The following is a 16,135-nucleotide window of genomic DNA, read 5'->3' as shown; positions in this document are numbered from 1 at the left end:
GTTATGACCAACCTAGATAGCATATTCAAAAGCAGAGACATTACTTTACCAACAAAGGTCTGTCTAGTCAAGGCTATGGTTTTTCCTGTGATCATGTATGGATGTGAGAGTTGGACTGTGAAGAAAGCTGAGTGCTGAAGAATTGATTCTTCTCGACTGTGGTGTTGGAGAAAACTCTTGAGAGTCCCTTGGACTGCAAGGAGATCCAACCAGTCCATCCTAAAAGAGATCAGTCCTGGGTGTTCTTTGGAAAGACTGATGCTAAAGCTGAAACCCCAATACTTTGGCCACCTGATGTGAAGAGTTGACTTGTTGGAAAAGACTCTGATGCTGGGAGGGATTGGGGGCAGGAGGAGAAGGGGACAACAGAGGATGAGATGGCTGGATGGGATCACCAAGTCGATGGACATGAGTTTGAGTGAACTCTGGGAGTTGGTGATGGACAGGGATGCCTGGCATGCTGCAATTCATGGGGTCGCAAAGAGTTGGACACGACTGAGTGACTGAACTGAACTGAACTGAATATCTCAATAATTAATGTATAAATAAAATAAAAATGAAGCCTTAAATAGTTTTAAGTAGTATAATGTACCTATTCATAAGTGTGTCCTTATGTCTTTAGATTATAATTTTAGATAACGTTTTTGTATCCTAATTTAAGTTTAAAAGGCTTCATAAATCAAGGCATCACCTAAGAGGATGTTTTGTTACAAGTAACATTTGCAGAGTTGTTTTCAAGCTTCTGGCTTTCCTGGTGTGGTGTAGCACACAGTGCATATTAATTCAGGTGTTTATCTCTCAAACACCTCCCCTGCCACCCAATAACAACAACAAAATCAGCCAATAAATTGTCACAGGTTTCTCAGGAAAACCAGAAAAAAAGTCATAAATACATTTTTTTGCCTCTTACCTCTACTTATATTTTTCTTTCTCCCTTGTTTTGTTTTTTAAATATTCCTGTGGTTGCTTTTTCAGTGTTTAGTAAAGGTAGAGCTATGGTTGAAGATCTTTGAAATTGCACAGTAGCCACTGGTTCTCTCTCCTTTATAAATTCTCAGATGCAATGTCCTAGGATGGATCCATTTCCTAGATGCTTCTTTCGATGACAATAAGTGATGACTGGCCTCAAAGATTTTCTCACAGCATACGGACACTTATTTCACTTTGGTATAATTCCTCAGGGTAAGACGCTTCCTCTGTTCAGAAGATTTTCCCAGAAGTTACATTCAAAAAGTCTTTCTCCAGTGTAAGTTCTCTGATAGTGCCTGAGACAAGTCCACTTATAAAAGGCTTTCATCCATTTCTTATGCTCACAGGTTTCTCCCCAATATGAACACTCTGAGGTTTGGTAAGGAATGAATGAAGGCGGAGGGACTGTCCACATTCACTGAATTCAAGGGGTTTCTCCTTCCTATAAGCCTTTTCATGTGGAATCAGGGAGGAGCTATAACAAAAGGCTCTCTGATATTCTTACACTCAAAGGGTTTTTCTCCAGTGTGGGTCCTAGGCCAGACAAATAAGAGTGAGTGAAGGCTTTTCCACTTTCACTGTACTTAGTGCACTCCTGTGAGAATCTCTCCTGTGGGAACATCTCCTATGGGAACATCTCCTGTGAGAACTCTCACATGATGAGTGAAAAAACAGCTGTTACAAAAGGTATACCCACACAGTTTGCAATCAAAGTATGACTGTCTTTGGAGCAGGAAATGTTACTTGGGACAGAGCAGACACAAGACACTTTCCCATATTCTTTGCATTCATAAGACTTCTTAGTCTAAATGTGCTGTTGCTGCATGAGTCTGACTACTCATGTGGTTCTGCTGAACATAAATCCTCACGTGCTGACTCGGGCCCACCCTCATGAGAAAGGCACATCAATATTTGTTGAAGCCTTCCCCACATTTCTTTCACTTGCAGAGATTCTGTGCTTAGATCATGGATACTTTCCCTGGTGCATATGAGTTCTGTTTATGAAAAGCATCTTCTGGAGGATTGCTAGAGTAATTGCTGGAGTGCAGACTGTCACCTGTCCTCATATCACTGTGTTCATGGTTCATCCTCCTGAGGAGACTCTCCTTGTGGGAAACTGTCCCTGGGCTCAAGGGATCTTTTTGCATTTCTGATTCCTAGTTTGCTCCAAACCAGAGTCCCAGAGTCAACTGACCCTGGAGCAACATTCCTTCTGACAAGGGCTGCTGAGAAACAGAAGGCTTTATGGCCTCAGTTGTGCTTTCTGGCTCAATGGGAACCCAATACCCAAAAGGACCAATATGACAGCAGAAAGAAATGACAGCAGAAAGAAAGCTCGCGGCATGCCCCTGTGGCTTTTCCCCATGGTGATGGGCTGGGTGCTGGCCCAGAACTTCTCTCCACCTTCCCTGCAAGAGAAAGCCATCTCTGATGCACATGATCTATAATGCTTTAAAACGAAGCCTGGATTTTCTCTTCTGAAAACTCCATTCCACCACTTCTGCATCTGGTCGAGATTTACACTACACTGAAAGTCTCTCCCCATGATTCACCTGCTGGGAGTTCCCGGCGGCTCAGCCAGGAGCCAAACTGTCTTTCAAGACTGGGCCACGCATGTCGCAGGGGTGAGCCGTGTGGGTGGAAGGCTCAGCCTGGGGAGTTCTCATCTGTGGCCGGCTCACAGGAACCCCCTGCTCAGAAGTTGCAGCCACACCTGCCACTCTAGGCCAACAACCAGGCCAGGCCTCCTCCAGGTCTTCTCTGCTATGACTGGAGCAGTGTCTACCTCCTCAGACACCCCAGTCTCCCCTCCGGCTCCAGCTGAGTAACCCCATGAGACCTGGAAACCACGAGCCCCAGCGATGACACAAGTGCAGAGTTCTCCAGCATCACCTCAGGGTACAGGAGTCTCTGAGCTTCCTCTAGCAGCTCCCACTTCTCCCAGGAGAAGTACAGGAACACATCCTCAAAGGTCACACAGCCCTGAGCTGGGTTCATCAGTGCTGCCCCACATGCCACTGCCACAGGACACAGTGGGTGGGATGGGGCCCCGAGAGGCGGAGACCAGGGAAAGGTCACCTCAGGCAGCGCATCAAACTCTGAACCTCGCTATAAAATGATGTCAAACAACAGCAAAAACGTGACGTCAAATGTTCGAAAGGCCAAGGCCGCCCTCCTCAGGCCCCTTGGCTATGGAGCTTGGGCAGAGGCCTGCAGAAACCTGCGGTCTCCGCGGATCCTGGCAAATGCAAGGCGCAAAGTCTCCTGTCCCATAGATGGGTCCACAGTGTCATAGCGAAGGAGACAGGGCTGGGGGTCAGGGCTCCGATGAGGTGGGGAGACAGGCCCCGGGTACCTCGCTCGCCTTCCCCACCCAGCCCTTGAGACACGGTTCCAGAACTGAGCTCCAGTCCACATTATGGCCTTTCAACCATCACCCGCTCTGGGAAGTCAATTGCTTCTTTTGCAAACATTTTCTTCCATTCTTTTTCTTAATGTATTTTTAATTGGAGGATAATTGCTTTACAATATTGTATTGGTTTTGTACAAAGAACCCGAATAAGCCATAAGTATCCATATATGCCCTCCCACCCCATCCCCCATTCCGCACCCTCAGGGTTGTCAGAAAGCACTGGGTGAGCTCCCCGTGTTAGGCAGCATCTTTCCACTAGCTATCTATTTTACACATGGTGATATATATACTTCAATCCTACTCTCTCAATTCATCCCACCCTGTCTTTCCCTGCTGTTTCCACAAGTCTGTTCTCTATGTGTGGGTCTCTATTCCTGCCCTGCAAATTGGTTCATCAGTACCATTTTTTTAGAATCCATATATATGTGTTAATATATGATATTTGTTTTTCTTTTTCTGACTGACTTTGTTCTATATAACAGACTCAGTTCAACTACATTTAGGTTGCTTCCATGTCCTGGCTACTGTAAATAGTGCTGCAATAAACAGTGGGGTACATGTGTCTTTTTAAATTATGGTTTTCTCAGGGTATATGCCCAGTAGTAGAACTGCTGGATCATATGGTAGTTCCTAGTTGTTTTTTTTTTTTTTTTTTTTAAGAATCTCCATACTGTTCTCCATAGTGGCTGTATCAATTTACATTCTCACCAACAGTGCAAGAGGGTCCCTTTTCTCCACATCCTTTCCAGGATTTATTGTTTGTAGATTTTTTTGATGATGGCCATCCTGATCAGTTTGAGGTGATACCTCATTGTAGTACTGATTTGCATTTCTTTAATAATGAGCAACGTTGAGAATTTTTTTCATGTTTTTGTTGGCCATCAGTATATCTTCTTTGGAGAAATGTCTGTTTAGGCCTTTCTGCCCAGTTTTTGATTGGGTTGTTTGTTTTTCTGATATTGAGCTGCATGAGCTGCTTTTATATTTTGAAGATTAATCCTTTGTCAGTTACTCCATCTGCAATTATTTTCTCCCATTCTTAGAGTTGTCTTTTTATCTTGTTTATAGTTTCCTTTGTTGTGCAAAAACTTTTAAGTTTAATTAGGTCCTATTTATTTATTTTTGCTTTTATTTCCATTACTCTAGGAGGTAGGTCAAAGATCTTGCTGTGATTTATGTCTGAGACCGTTCTGCCTATGTTTTCCTCTAAGAATTTTATAGTTTCTGGTTTTGCATTTAGGTCTTTATTCCATTTTGAGTTTATCTTTATGTATGGTATTAAGAAGTGTTACATTTCATTCTTTTACATGTAGTTATTTAGTTTTCCCAGCATCACTTAACTAAGAGACTGTCTTTTTTCCATTGTATATTCTTGCCTTTTTTGGCCATAGATTAAGTGACCATAGGTGCATAGTTTATCTCTGGACTTTCTATCCATTTCATTGATATATATTTCTGTTTTAGTGCCAGTATCATATTATCTTGTTTACTGTAACTTTATTATACCTGAAGTTGGGAAGCCTGATTCTTCATTTCCTTTTTTTTTTTTTTTTTTTTTCCCCTCAAGATTGTTTGGCTAGTCAGGATTTTTTGTTTCCATACGAATTGAAAACATTTTGGTCTACTCTGTGAACAATGTCACTGGTAATTTGATAAGGATTATATTAAATCTGTAGATTGCTTTGGGTAGTATAGTCATTTTCACAATATTGATTCTTCTAATTCAAGCACATCATATATCTCTCCATCTCTTAGTATTGTCTTGATTTTTTTCATCAGTGTATTGTAGTTTTCTGCATACAGGTCTTTTACTTCCTAGGTAGGTTTAGTCCTAGGATTTTCATTCTTTTTGTTGCAGTGGTGAATGAAATTGTTTCCTTAATTTTTTTTTTTTTCTGATCCTTTGTTATTAGCATATAGGAATACAAGAGATTTCTGTATGTTTATTTCGTATCCTGCAACATTACTAAGTTCATTGATTAACCCTAGTGGTTTTCTGGTGGAATCTTTAGGTTTTTCCATGTATAGTGTTTTGTCATCTACAAACGATGACTCTTTTACTTCATCTTTTCCAATTTAGATTTCTTTTATTTCTTTTTCCTCTCTGATTGCCATGACTAGGATTTCCATGACTACGTTGAATAATAATGGTGAGAGTGAACACCCTTGTCTTATTCCTGAATCTTAGAGGAAATGTTTCTGGTTTTTCACCATTGAGAATAATATTTGATGTGGATTTGTCACATATGGACTTTATTATGTTGATGTAGTTTCCCTTTATCCTCATTTTCTGAAGAGTTTTTTTTTTTTTAAGTCATAAATGGGTATTGAATTTTGTTGAAACATTTTTATGCGTCTATTTAGAGGATCATATGGTTTTTATTCCTCAATTTGTTAATACAGTTTATCACATTGATTGATTTTGTGTATTGAAAAATCCATGCATCCCTGACATAAATTTTACTTGATCATGGTGTCTGATACTTTTAATGTGTTACTGAATTGAGTGTGCTAGTATTTTGTTGAGAATTTTTGTCTGTATTTTCATCTGTGATATTGGCAGGAAAAACAGGAAAAAAAAAAAAACAAAAACTCCAACAAAGTAAAAAATAAAAAAAAAGTTAAATAAAAATAAGAAAACATATATATTAAAATAAAAAATAAAAGATAAAAAGCAATAAAAGCAAGAACAGAAACAAGTGAACAAAATGAAACAAATACAAAAAAGAACACTATTAATAAGAGTGTTTTCCTGGGACTTCCTGGGAATTCACGCTGTCAGGGATCTTGCTCCCACAGTGGTCCAAAATCAATCGTTGCCTCCCCAGGAATCCTTTCAATGCCTCTAGGTAGTTCTCTGGACCTGCTGTGGGCACTGTGGGGCCAGTTCAGACTCTGAGCTGGCCCAATTCCTGCATGTATTTGCTCCCTATGTCCACTGCTATGAAGGCTAGACTAGTTTCAGTTGTAGGAATACTCACATTATTCAGGTGTTCCACACATACAGGATTTAACTAGCTTATCTCAGGGATTTTGTATGTGGCTTGTGAAACTGTACAGAAAGATTTCCATTCCTCTTCTAAGTCACACTGCCCCCGTGGCTAAGCTTGGGTTTCGACTCCATTTCTGCATGTCTGCTGCCCTCAGACACTTGTTCCCTGTCCAGGCAAGAGGGAGGGAAAGCAGCAGCTGCTTGGGGCAAAATTACTCAGACAGGATTGTAACCACCTGTGGTGGCTTGCTTTGGTGGAAGTCCCTCGCAGTGCCCATGGAGGTTGGATGGCATGTGAGGATGGTGCCAGCACTGCCCTCCCTGTGTGCCTTTCTACAGTGGTGCATCTCTTTCCGGGCAGATCTCGCTTCCTCTAGGGGCATTCTTAGTCATGCATCCCTACCCTCCTGTTGCCTCTGCTGTATCCACGCAGCCAATGGTGTTCCTCTTCCTTGATCAGTTCTCTCAACCCCATGTTTTAGCACTCAGTCCCTGCCAGTATCAGCGGATTCTTTTCTCAGGAAATGCCCATGATTGATTCTCAAGAAGGCTTTGGAATGGGTGGTGCTCAGACCTCTGGAGCCCTCACAGCCAGTGGAGACCCTGGCCCGTGGGGTGGGCAAGGCCCACTCAGAAGGAAGCCCCTCTCAGCACCCATGGATGCCAAAGAGATTGGCAGGTGGTGGAAGGGGTTGTAATGGCAGTTGTATCCCTAGTGCACCATTCAACAATGATACCGTGCTTCTCTGGTGTCCGGCACTTTTTTCACAGACTTTCCCAGTTGTGGAGCTCCTTACTCCCATCCCTCCTGGCTGTCCTTTTTAGCTAGTATCTGTCCCCTCCCTGGGTCTATACTCCCAACCCCACTTTCTAGCAACTGGTCCCTCTTTGCAACAGACAACTCATGATTCAGGCTGGAATGTGCAGAGGTGTGGTGTAGATCATGTGTGAAGTTTAACTTATTTGTCCTGCTTTTCACAGATCATCCACTGTGTTCTTTGATCCTTTTCTGTCCCAGTTGATTTTCCCACCTTGAGGGTTTTTTTTCTGAGTGTAGGGACCTCCCTTCATATTCATATTCAGCATCCCATCAGGGTTGCTGGTCCCTTTTTTGGTTACTCTTTTCTTTTTTTCTTTCTTTCATCTTTCCTGGTGTGAGGGGATTTTTGTTTCAAGTGTCTGTTAGTGTTCAGCAGATGCTCTATGACAATTATTCAATTTATAGGTATATTTTTGATGTACTTGTGCTCACTTGTTTCAGTTGTGTCTGACTCTTTGCAACCCTATGGACTGTAGCCCACCAGGCTCCTCCGTTCATGCGATTCTCCAAGCAAGAACACTGGAGTGGGTTGCCATTTCCTCCTCTAGGGAATCCTCCCAAGCCAGGGACTGAGACTTGGGTTCCAGAATCAAATATGGTAAAGAAGAGTTTTAAATGATTTTCCTGCATGTAAATGATTGTTAATACACACACACACATACACACACATATAGTAAGGAGAATGTGAGATTAGAGAGATGAGGCAAGAGGGGTGATATAAAAAAGAGGGGCCATTGAGAACACTGGGAAGAGGTAATGGCAAAGTGCTAGAGGGGAGTGGCCATGGACACAGAGTTCAGGTTGGGTGGATAAACCAAAGGAATTCTAGATTTAAAAAGACTGGGGACTTCCCTGGGTGGTCCAGTGGTTAAGAATCTGCCTGCCAATACAGGGGACACAGGTTCCATCCCTGATCTGGGAAGATCCCACATGTTCTGGAGCAACTAAGCACACATGCCACAATTACTGAGCTCATGATCTAGGACCTCTGATGCATAACTACTGAAGCCCACAAGCCAAAGAGCCTGTGCTCAGCAACAGGAGAAGCCACAGCAATGTGAAACCTGTGTACTGCAACTAGAGAGTAGACTCCACTCACCACAAGTGGAGAAAGCCTGCTTGTAGCAAAGAAAAAACAGCACAGCCATAAACAAAAAATATTAAAAAAACAGAATGGAGGCTGGTCAGTTGTTTAATATTATTCTGTTTAACAGATGTGAAAATAAAGGATCAGGGAGGTGAAATAAACTTTCAACATTGCATGGTAACTTTTCCAAGGTAATAAATATGAAGGAAACTGAGATCAAGGAGATCATCTGGACAAGAGACATTAAAACAAAATCTACAAGTCATGAGCTGGGGAGGAAATGAGAGACCGAGTAAAAGCCCAGAGCCGTGGGAAGCACAGTTTTTCGGTGATGAACAATGTGTGTGCAGAAGAGATTTGTCAGTTGAGGGAGAGAGGAAGTCATTATAAAGTACTGAGAAAAAGGTTTGCTGAAATTGGAGATCAAATACCAATTCTGAGAGTCAGAAGTTCTACTTCCCATTGAAATGCTGCTTCTGCCACTTCTATTGCTAGCAGTTATTGTGCCAGGTGGTGACAATGAGGATGGTAAGAGTAACTCTGGCTGATTCCAGCACCAGGTGCAGGGCTCCTGGATAAAAAGATGCTGCACCTACCACTAAGGGCCTGGGCTCTCTATCTCCAGCTCTCTCCTGCATTTTGGAGGTTGGGAATAGAGCCAGAAGCCTGGGGGCAGGGAACTGTTTCAGGCTCTATATTGTTCATACTCTGGGTTCTTTTTCATTCTATCCTAATTTTCTTTTGCCTCACTTTTCTTATCCTTCCACCACCACAGCATTCCAGGGGCCAACCTCCTTCCATGTCATCCAGATTTCGACATTTGCCAACAGCACTTGGGCTCAAAATCAAGGCTCAGGCTGGTTGGACGATTTGCAGATTCATGGCTAGAACAGTGACTCAGGCACTGCCATCTTCCTGAAGCCCTGGTGGAAGGGCAACTTCAGTGATGAGGAGGTGACTGAGCTGGAGGAACTATTTAGAGTCTACCTCATTCGATTTATTCGAGAAGTGCAAGACCATGTCAGTGAATTCCAGTTGGAATGTGAGTACAGTCCTCTGAACTGGGGATGCTCTCTGCATGTATATACCTCTCTAGAGTAGTCTCCAACCCTGACTCCATACCTCCACCTGGTATCCCAGATTTTTCCTGTTCTTTGAACTCTTGTGTCATAGATGAAATTCCTCCTTTGTGAACATCTCCTAGTTTGTTTGTGCATAACTTGTTTTTCTCAAACCGCAAGCAACAAGTCCTCACTTTACCTACCCTGTTCCTGAGTCAATGAATCCCTCCAATCTGTCTCCTCAAGTACTTTATGCCTGATCCCTTCTCTTGGTATAATTCTTCCCTTCAGGCTGGAATGCTGTACTTCTGACTCCCCTCTTGACCACCCTGTTCCTTATAAGAGCACATCTCCACCATTTACAACATGTGTAACTCTCCCAAATGTTCCTTTTTTTCTGAAAAGTCTCTGAATACGGCATTTTTTTTTTTTAGTCATTTCACATCTCAGACCTTTCCATCAAAACCCAAAGTCCCATGTCCTTTTCCCATCTCTTTCTTTCTTGTGTGCTTTTAAAAATAACTTTGTCTCTGTTTTCTTTCTATCCAGACCCCTTTGTGATCCAGGGCATAGCAGGTTGTGAGCTGCATCCTGGGAAAGCCGTAGGAAGCTTCTTGAAGGGAGCTTTCGGAGGATTGGATTTCATGAGCATCAAGAATGATTCATGTGCACCTGCCCCAGAGGGCGGCAGCAAGGCCCAGCGTTTCTGTGAACTCATCATTCAGTACCAAGCTGTCTGTGATACTATAGCTAAGCTCCTCTTAGAAACCTGCCCTCGATATCTCCTGAGTGTCCTTGATGCAGGGAAAGCAGAACTGCAGAGGCAAGGTTAGTGCTGTTCTCTCCCAAAGACTTTTCTGTTTCACCTTTCATCATCTTTAAATTCAAAAGTGGGAGATACCTAAAAAGAGAGTGTTTTAATTATTAAATTATTTGGTTTCCAAAGAAGTGGAAGAGGTCACTGTCCAAACTTGTGAGTTTCCAAGTCCCCATGCTCTGGATTAGAGTCATAATCTGACATTCTTACTGCTCCCTCTTACTCCAGTGAAGCCTGAAGCCTGGCTGTCCAGTGGCCCCACTCCTGGGCCTGGCCGCCTACTGCTGGTGTGCCACATCTCAGGATTCTACCCAAAACCTGTGTGGGTGATGTGGATGAGGGGCGAGCAGGAGCAGCCTGGCACTCAGCAAGGAGACATCATGCCCAATGCAGACTGAACTTGGCATCTGTGAGCCCTAGATGTGGCAGCTGGAGAGGCTGCTGGCCTGAGTTGCCAAGTGAAGCACAGCAGTCTAGGCGACAAGGACATCATCCTGTACTGGGGTGAGAAGGAACTGGGGCTCCACTGGGGATAGGAAAAGGTGGTTCAAGTACAGAGGGAAGGCCTGAATAAGGTGAGGGATTTAATGAATGAGAGAGGGAGAGAGTGGGAGAGAAAATAGAGAGAGACATTGATGCAGAGATGGAGAATCAGGTTGAGATTTATTTCTGGGACAACAGTGTGAGAGGAATGAAATTAGCTAATCTAAGGTATAGAATAGGTAAGAAAGAAGAATGTAGACTAGATGAGATGGGATGAGAGAGAGACATAAAATGTGGCTGTGAGTATAAGCCTTCCAGGAATATGAGAGTGGGAACCAGAGATGCCCATGTGTCAGAAGCGGATAGTGGAGTTACTGACACTCAAGTGGGCAAGAAGGCCAAGAGAAACAGAGGATGGGTTTGAAGATATCCCTGTGTCCTCTCTCAATTGCCAGGACACCCCACTTCCACTGGCCTGATATTTGTGGCAATAATAGTGCCCTCCCTCATCCTTTTGACCTGTCTTGCATTATGGTTTTGGAGGCGCTGGTGAGTTTTTCATTCGGTTTTATTTTTCTGTTCATTCTCTCACTCTTTTCCTCCATTTTATCTATCACTTTAGCTTCAATATTTCCACCAGACCCTTTCCCATTTCTTTCCAACTCCCATCTTTGTGTAAATGTATTTTTTTAAATGTGGTAAAATATGCATGACATAAAATTTACCACATTAGTCATTTCTAAATGTATAGTTTAGTAGTATTAAGTACCTTAATGCTTTGTGCAACCAAAACCTAGAACTCTTTTCATCTTGAAAAACCTAAAGTCTATGCCAGTTAAACTACACTTCTCATGCCCTAGCTACCACTGTTCTAGTTTCTCTCTATATTAATTTCTGTATGAATCTTAAACCTCTTAAAAGTGGAATCATCAGTGTATTTTTTTGGGACTGGCTTATTTCAATTAGCATTATGTCCTCATAATTCATTCATGTGGTGGCACATATTAGAATTTCTTTCCTTCTTAAAAGTGTGTAATACATTTTAGATTATAAATTAATTTGCCTATGGACAGATGGTTTGATTCCACATTTTGGCTCTTGTGAATAGTGCTGGCTATGAACATGGTGTGAAATAGCTCTTATGCAGAGTGATTTTTTGCTTGTGCTCTTAACAGGTCATATCAGACTATATTGTGAGCCCCTCATCATCTCCTTTTCCATTTGGAATAAGTACCCAGGAACCCAGAAACACAAGTGGTCAGCCCAGTAGTCAATTTCATCATATTTCATCAAATAATCATCTGATCAAATCAGAGTTCCTGTAGATTGTAAGATCAGAAACAGAATTAAAGTTGTTCATATATTATAAGACAATATTAATATTAGGATCTGCTCAGATTTCTTGGATGTGAGATGTGGGAAAGAATGTACCTTGTAATAAATGAAATGATGTACACAACTTTTATCATGACACACCTTTTGCTTCTTATTTGAAAAATTTTTTTCTGTTTCTGCTGTAATCAGTTCAGTTCAGTCGCTCAGTCATGTCTGACTCTTTGTGACCCCATGAATTGCAGCATGCCAGACCTCCCTGTCCATCATCAACTCCCGGAGTTCACTCAGACTCACGTCCATCCAGTCAGTGATGCCATCCAGTCATCTCATCCTCTGTCGTCCCCTTCTCCTCCTGCCCCCAATCCCTCCCAGCATCAGAGTCTTTTCCAATGAGTCAACTCTTCTCATGAGGTGGCCAAAGTACTGGAGTTTCAGCTTCAGCATCATTCCTTCCAAAGAAATCCCAGGGCTGATCTCCTTCAGAATGGACTGGTTCGATCTTCTTGCAGTTCAAGGGACTCTCAAGAGTCTTCTCCAACACCACAGTTCAAAAGCATCAATTCTTCGGTACTCAGCCTTCTTCACAGTCCAACTCTCACATCCATACCTGACCACAGGAAAAACCATAGCCTTGACTAGATGGACCTTTGTTGACAAAGTAATGTCTCTGCTTTTGAATATGCTATCTAAGTTGGTCATAACTTTTCTTCCAAGGAGTAAGTGTCTTTTAATTTTATGGCTGCAATCACCATCTGCAGTGATTTTGGAGCCCCCCAAAATAAAGTCTGACACTGTTTCCACTGTTTCCCCATCTATTTCCCATGAAATGATGGGACCAGATGCCATGATCTTTGTTTTCTGAATGTTGAGCTTTAAGCCAACTTTTTCCCTCTCCTCTTTCACTGTCATCAAGAGGCTCTTTAGTTCCTCTTCACTTTCTGACATAAGGGTGGTGTCATTTGCATATCTGAGGTGATTGATATTTCTCCCGGCAATCTTGATTCCAGCTTGTACTTCTTCCAGCCCAGTGTTTCTCATGATGTACTCTGCATAGAAGTTAAATAAGCAGGGTGACAGCATACAGCCTTGACGTACTCCTTTTCCTATTTGGAGCCAGTCTGTTGTTCCATGTCCAGTTCTAACTGTTGCTTCCTGACCTGCATACAGGTTTCTCAAGAGGCATGTCAGGTGGTCTGGTATTCCTATCTCTTTCAGAATTTTCCACAGTTTATTGTGATCCACACAATTGATACCCGATGCCCAAGGTAAGAGAAACCCAAGTAAGATGGCAGGTGTTGCAAGAGGACATCAGAGGGAAGACACACTGAAACCATACTCACAGAAAACTAGTCAATCTAATCACACTAGGACCACAGCATTGTCTAACTCAATGAAACTAAGCCATGCCTGCAGGGCAACCCAAGACGGGTGGGTCATGGTGGAAAGGTCTAACAGAATGTGGTCCACTGGAGAAGGGAATGGCAAGCCACTTCAGGATTCTTGCCTTGAGAACCCCATGAACAGTATGAAAAGGCAAAATGATAGGATACTGAAAGAGGAACTCCCCAGGTCATTAGATGCCCAACATGCTACTGCAGATCAGTGGAGAAATAACTCCAGAAAGAATGAAGGGATGGAGCCAAAGCAAAATCAATACCCAATTGTGGATGTGACTGGTGATAGAAGCCAGGTCTGATGCTGTAAAGAGCAATATTTCATAGGAACCTGGAATGTCAGGTCCATGAATCAAGGCAAATTGGAAGTGGTCAAACGAGAGTTAGCAAGAGTGAACGTCGACATTCTAGGAATCAGCGAACTAAAATGGACTGGAATGGGTGAATTTAACTCAGATGACCATTATGTCTACTACTGCAGGTAGGAATCCCTCAAAAGAAATGGAGTAGCCATCATGGTCAACAAAAGAGTCCGAAATGCAGTACTTGGATGCAATCTCAACAACGACAAAATGATCTCTGTTCGTTTCCAAGGCAAACCATTCAATATCACCGTAATCCAAGTCTATGCCCCAACCAGTAACACTGAAGAAGCTGAAGCTGAACGGTTCTATGAAGACCTAGATAGAAGACCTTTTAGAACTAACACCCAAAAAAGATGTCCTTTCTGCTGTAATACCATTTGTCAAAGTGAGCTAACTATAATTATGCTAAGTAAGTATATTTTCAGAGATGCTGAGCATTTTTAACATAATTTCTCTGTCTCTGCCTGGCTGATTTTGTAACCATGAGGGTCAGCAAAGAAGTTTCTTTCTCCAGGAAGCCTTCCTTAATGGTACAGTGGAAATAGCCCTCCTTTGACTGATGTCATGCTCAGGTCCACAGTATTCTGAATCCACAACACTGAAGTTCTTTTTGTTTTACTTTTCTTTCTACTTATAAATTCCTTTAGAGAGGGGCATATTCTAGGTGGATTCTAGGCAAGATCTTTAACTTGCCTATGTGTTTATTTAGTAACATAATCTGAGTTGATATAATTGTCTCAAAACCCTTTCCCTCAAATCACTTTTCCTTCTTTTTTCCCCCTCTTTAGTTGATATTCTATATTTTCTTCTTACTAAAATATTTCCCCATAGCCAAAAATAACATGCTTTCCTTGTTTCTGCTCTGAACTCCTCTGGAGAAAATCACTTGTGCCCATACTGTAACAGTAGTTTGCATGTAAACTATGTAAAGATTTATTTGTCAGAAAAGGATAATATTTCTCAATGTGAGTTGAAATAGGTGAGGGGGTAATTGTGCAGATGGTTGTTAAATATTTAAGGAAAGAGTCAAGAGGTTTTTATTGCTCTCAGGGACTTTGATATCTGTGCTATCTTTGATATTTGTGATACCTTTGATATTGAGTCATATTTTTGACTTTTACTTATGTTTGTTCTTCCTTTCGCTTATTTTACAATTTTCTAGAAACTTCACTTTAAAAATCTAAGCTTATTTAATAAATACAACAGGAAAGGAGATAAGAGATTCTGAGTACATATTTTGTAGGGTTTAGGAAAGGAGGTTGGAGCAAGTGAAAATTTTGGACCAGCCAGGGTTACTGGAAACAGTTCTGCCACCCCATCATGCTAGGGCAATACAGATGTCAAGATGTGGGCAGGGTAAGAAATGACTTTTCAAATGACATATTTTTTTTCCTCTGATCCATTATTACATCTGGTTATTTCTCCAGCTTGCATTAAACACCACCTCATCTTACAGGGTAGGCATGCTGTTCTATGCTTCACTGCACCCTCAGCTAAGGCCAGGACCCTGATTAGTCTGTGTTTCTTGGGGGTGTGGATTATGAAACAGCAGTAGCAGTAGTACTTGTGAGCTTGTTAGAAGAAGAAATTTTCAAGCTCAAGTCTAAACCTATTGAAAAAAAAATCCTGAAATGGGAACTATAATGCTGTGTTTTCATAAGCCTTTTAGGTTATTTGAATGCACATTTAATTTTAAGAACATCCTGTCTAAAGATTTTTCAAGCCCTGGACTACTGATACTTTGTGTGGAATAGTTCTTTGCTATGGAAAGTTGTTCAATGCACTTGTAGGAGTTTTGCAGCATTGGAAGGACTGATGGTGAAGCTGAAACTCCAATACTTTGCCCACTTGATGTGAACTGACTCATTGGAAAAGACCCTGATGCTGGGAAAGATTGAAGGCAGATGGAGACGGGGAAGACAGAGGATGAGATGGTTGGATGGCATCACTGACTTGATGGACATGGTTTGGGTGGACTCTGGGATTTGGTGATGGACAGAGAGGCCTGGTGTGCTGCAGTCCACGGGGTCACAAAGAGCTGGACACGACTGCGTGACTGAACTGAACTGGCCTCTGTCATTAGATGCCAGTAATTTCTCCCCAAGTTATAATAACCAAATAGATCTTCAAACCTTTCCAAATGTCCCTGGATAGTAAACAGACACCAGATAAGTGCTAAGGGCTAAGATAATATACAGCATTTCCCCTCCCCTCTCATCACTTAGTTGTAATAATTGATGCTCTAACCTAACTGAAGTCTATAGTTTATATTTGGTGGTTGAAAAAAGAAGGACTCTTCATCTGGATGGTATAATTCATTCTAAGCTCAAAGTTGCTGTTGAATTTTGTTGTGTAGTTAAAGCTGGACCAGGAATGAAGTTCAGAAATAGAACAAGATA

General features: G+C 42.0%; 1 pseudogene; it reads left to right on the top strand.

Annotated features, from left to right (window-relative positions):
• Positions 1 to 8,748: 8,748 nt before the first annotated feature.
• On the top strand, positions 8,749 to 11,839 carry LOC120855645 (annotated as a pseudogene).
• The last annotated feature ends 4,296 nt before the right edge of the window (positions 11,840 to 16,135 follow it).

This window comes from Oryx dammah, unplaced genomic scaffold (assembly GCF_014754425.2).
Source record: "Oryx dammah isolate SB20612 unplaced genomic scaffold, SCBI_Odam_1.1 HiC_scaffold_28, whole genome shotgun sequence".
Lineage (NCBI taxonomy): Eukaryota > Metazoa > Chordata > Mammalia > Artiodactyla > Bovidae > Oryx > Oryx dammah.
This window is presented reverse-complemented; position numbering and strand designations above follow the sequence as displayed.